General features: G+C 39.3%; 1 protein-coding gene across 7 annotated transcripts in view; it reads left to right on the forward strand.

The window, feature by feature from the left end:
- The window catches only part of ZMYND11 (zinc finger MYND-type containing 11), a 104,036-nt gene that overhangs the window by 54,598 nt on the left and 44,809 nt on the right, over positions 1–4,629 (forward strand). The gene's annotated exons all lie outside the window — the stretch shown is intronic.

Genomic DNA, 4,629 nt, shown 5'->3' on the forward strand with positions numbered 1-4,629 from the left:
TTCCATGTTCATGCAAATTCTGAATTTCTAGAGYACAAAGGAGAGACCAAACAAATTTTAAAAACATTTCCTGCCTAGATAGTATGTGTGTCTYCAAAATGAATGTTGCAGATACTGATGTCAGAGGGAAAAGTAAATGCTTGATTTCTCTGTAATTCCTGGAATTTTGGACTGCATAAAATGTGGATCATGTAAGAAGTRTTTTATTGCAGAGGCAGCAGCGCTGTCAGTGCCTGTGTGGTCTGTCCATGTGCTTTTGGTAGGTGGAGTGCAGTGGAAATCAAATGCAGCCTGTTCATATACCTGCATCTCATCGTGGWGTGTAAACACAGAGGAAGAACATTGTGCTGTGGTTGTGTTTATTTTAGAGAATTTAATCCATAATTGAAACTTCAGAAAGTGTAAACACATCAAAAAGTGTCCCAGAAARCAAAAGCGAGCTGCTCCATCGCTGCTGTAATCAGTTCCACTTCCTTTTGCGTGTCAGTATTCACCTCTCAGACGAGTTCTCAGGTTCTGGCAAGCAGGGAATGTATGTGGCAAATGACCAGGATGTTTAGCCTGTGCTTTGTGGAAGTTGATGGGTACCATAGTGCTGTATTTGGTGGGAGCAGGCAACCTGAGCTTCAGAGCTGAGACCTTGAGATACAGCTGTGAGCACAGATCTTCACCCAGCTTTCCACAAGGAGAGTTGATGGATTATCGAGATTTGGGCCTGCATTTTACAGGCCCTGTAGCTGAGTTTGTTAAAAAAGAATAAATCAATCACAGCCATCTCTGTGGCTGCTTCGACTTTCAGTATGACCAAGTGGCCTATTCTTTGCAAATCATTTTTAAAAAAAAGGCCTTAAAAGAAATGTGTGGGTGTTCCATAAAGTAGCTGTCATTCCCTAAAACTGAGGCAAATAGCATCATTTCTCACTAGGAGCAGGAAGACAATATGAAACTCAAACCAGACTTTTGGCCGCTTTGCTTCTATTTTATGTATTATTCCTTAAGGTCTGTCCCTGAATCTAGGACATTTTTATGTACCTGTAGGTAACATTTAAAATTAATGGCAGACTTTCAGTTGAGTTTAATGGGATTTGCTGTATTTTCTCAGATCTCAATTTTATCAGATCTCAGTTTATCAGACCTCAAATTTATCAGTTCTCAATTCATCCCTGCATGAGTTGCTCAGCACAGTCTGCTGCCTCCCTTTGCATTGGGAAGGGTGAGGCATCCAGCATAGAGATAATTGATCAGACCAATATTACAGTGTTTGCCATGAAAATTAACATCTACCTACACTTGCCACACTGTTGTATTTCTGCAGTTTTTTGCGATACGTGTTTTGTTTCAGTCTTGTACAGATATGCTTGCTGTAATTTCTTTTTTCAGTTATTTTCTGTTGATTGAATTCAGGTGGCTGAAAATTCAATTCCTTATGAGTTCATAAAAACTGAGATTTTTTTAAAAAAAAAAACCTGTGTCAACTTTCCACCTTAAATAACTCTCCTTCATTCCTTCTYTGCCCAGCTTTTGTTATTTGGTCTACCGTACAGCAGTGCCCATGTACACCATTTTCTGCCTCTCAGTAGACYACAGATGCCTTCAAGAGGACTCTTTGGGATCAGAGTTAGCTATTTTGCATGCTCTGCTTTGTAGCCATATAGATTAAACTCTTTGGGACAGGGTTGAGCTCCGTGCTGTGTCTTGCAGAGCACCAGGAAAGAGTTGTGAGCTGTGTGACAGCTGTAGGTGAAAAGTTCACCATCTGATCCCCTGCAAGTGCTGGCTACTTCTGTGTCTGTTTTGCTCCCATGGTGATCACAGCTTTAGAGTCTGCTTCCTTCACACCCCAAAGATCAAACCAAACTTTCTTCTTGAGTTCTAAGTCGTGTTATGGAGCACATGTAGTAGATGCAGGTTTTCAATAGAAAGACATCATGGACACTGGCTAATTTGAGCTGATTATTTTGACATTTTATGAGTGAATTGGTGATAGTCTGACAGACTTTGGTGCTTGTGCCATCACACAGATGCACACATGTATTAGGTATGTGCACATTGACCTGATTCTGTTGGTAGAATCTTGTTTCTGAAGGTCACCACATTTAAATACACATTTGATGGTATGGCAATGAGGTTTGCTAAAGGATGGTAATGAACAAACTACATGCTAAAGATCCTTATCCATTGYTTTCCAAGTGGTGTTGCAATAATTGGCTCTTAGAAGTTGATTACAAAAACCGTAATTTTGCTAGATTTGCTCGATTCTTCTGTGCTAATGYCAAGRAAGTTTGCACTGYCAGTTCATAAATGGAGGAAATACTGACCTATAAACAGTCAAATATTCAGCAGCAGCTCAGTTGCTTCTGTATTTTGCACACAGGCAGCCTCATTGGGTGAGATTTTGAATTCAACATGCAGATTATCAAGCCTAACCTCTACTTTTCATCAGACAGACCTCATTTGATATAGCAGGGATTATCACAGTTAAATTGTATTCTGAAATGGTTTCTTCAGACCCCCATCTGATTAGGGCTGGTTTGCTGATAGGGGATTTTACTTTGTCTCCATGCCTTATTCTCACTCATAGGAGTGTATTTGCTTTATTCTTGTGGCTGGGTTGTATTAAACTCCCAAATCTGTTATGTGGGGGACTGGGCAAGAGCATAACAAACCAGCRTTCCTTCAACTCCCTGTCTCCAAGGTAAGGCTAATCAGCTTTTGTTGAAAACAGCAACAGGGGATTGCTTTATCTCCTGTACTTGTTTTTTAACTTGTTGATGCCAGATGCTCCAGTGCATGCCATGCCAGGAAAAGACTTGCACTCCCTGGATTAGCGGTGTCACTTCCTCATAAAGGCATTTCAATATTGTTTCTCCCTTATCCAGTAATGAGGATGACATAGTAGTAGGGGCTCCAAACATCATGATTTCTGTCTCTGAGCTGGTTTTTAACTTACTCTGTAGTTTCAGCATTTTTTACATATTGTGGCGGTTTTTCACATTTCATTATTAAAGGACTTTAACTATCTTTTCTGGTTTGAATCCCGTCCCTTAATCACTTCTTTGTTTACCTGCTGTCCTTCTAGCTGAAAAGAAACAAGATAATATATCACCCAAACCCKACAGTGTTGTTTTATAGTCTTTATGAATAAGTAGCCATGTACACGTCCTAGGTTTTAATAAAGTAAAATTTTGGGGGAGGGTGCASTTTTCTAACAGCCATTCTACTCTTYAACGTAAAAACATTCTSTCTACATGTATGTCCTTCCCTATGAAAGCTGATAACATTTTATTTTAAAAATAGAAAACATTTGCTCTTCTGGCTCTCCTGTGGCGTAGTCTGAACATAGACTAAAATATTCTTCAAAAAGCCACTGGGGATTTATCACTCCTGATTTACAGCTGCAGAAAAAGGGGAGATAGTTTAGTTGGCAGAGGTACTTTCACTCTGGTTGAGGACACAGATTGGATTTGAGAAATGGGYGATTCTGAGCCTTGTGCTCCTTTTCACTAGAGAACAACCTGCCACAGTGGAAATAGGCAGATTAAACCTCTTAGCTGATTAGAGTTGGTTTAAGGCTTTTTGGTTGGTATTATTTATCTGCTCTGTTCAGAGATGTGAGTGAGAAAACATAAAACTTGTAGCTTTACTCTCTAAGGCATTAAAAATTTGGTTGGACCGTGTTTCTGCAGCTGGGGATGATGCAGTGCAAAATTCATGGATTCTTCAGCAGGATACCCTGAGGATTATGGCATTGGGTTAATACTTSATTTCTGTTCTCAGACCTATAGCAGCCCCCATGTAAGTGTGGGGAAATCACTTCCATGCTCAGAATCTGGTTTGTTCTGTCATTAAAATGGGAAGAGTGATAGTTAGCCTATTCTCTGTATTTTGAGACGTGTTAAAGGCTTGGATAAATTACAGACAACATGAATACTGTGGCTCTGTCATGGAGGTTGTGAGTACAGAGGTGGAAATTTGGTGGAAAAAAGGGTAACATTAGCAAATATTGACTAAGAATTTGCACTTAAAAAGCTAATTCTGTTTGCATAAATATCTGCATGTGTGCACAAACTCGTGAAATACATGTAACATGATTATGTAAGCAAATGAACTGTTTTCATGTGGCTTTAATGCGTCAGCACTTTATGCTTCCACTGATAGTGGTGTTCACTTACACTCTGTTTTAAGGTGAGGTAAATAGATTTGAAATACTAAATAGTAAATAGATTTGAATCTCTGCCTGTTTAAGACCTTGGAATCTGGAGAATTTGGAAAACTCATTTGTGGTGTTTAATCTCACTTGAACAGGTGCTCATGTTGAGTTTTGGTTTCTGTAGAAGTAGAGAGGGGTCAGGTTGGGCAGATGAGCATCCACCCAGGGTGATAGAGAACTAAAAAGCCTTATCTTCTGATTTTGGCCCTTGACCCTATGTGCAAACCACCAGAAGATTCATATATGTTAGCTTGGAACATGGACTTGCACAGAATTTTGATCTTTCTATATCAATTGCATTTRTTATTACTTATTTCTTATAAAGGATTAGCTTGCACACACTGAGATTTTATATACAGTTTAGAGCAAAACATAAATGTTAGATTAGCATAAACCAGTTCCAGCAAAAGCTCAAGAGA

Source organism: Malurus melanocephalus, unplaced genomic scaffold, assembly GCF_030028575.1.
Source record: "Malurus melanocephalus ecotype Western Australia unplaced genomic scaffold, MMel_1.1 scaffold_684, whole genome shotgun sequence".
NCBI lineage: Eukaryota > Metazoa > Chordata > Aves > Passeriformes > Maluridae > Malurus > Malurus melanocephalus.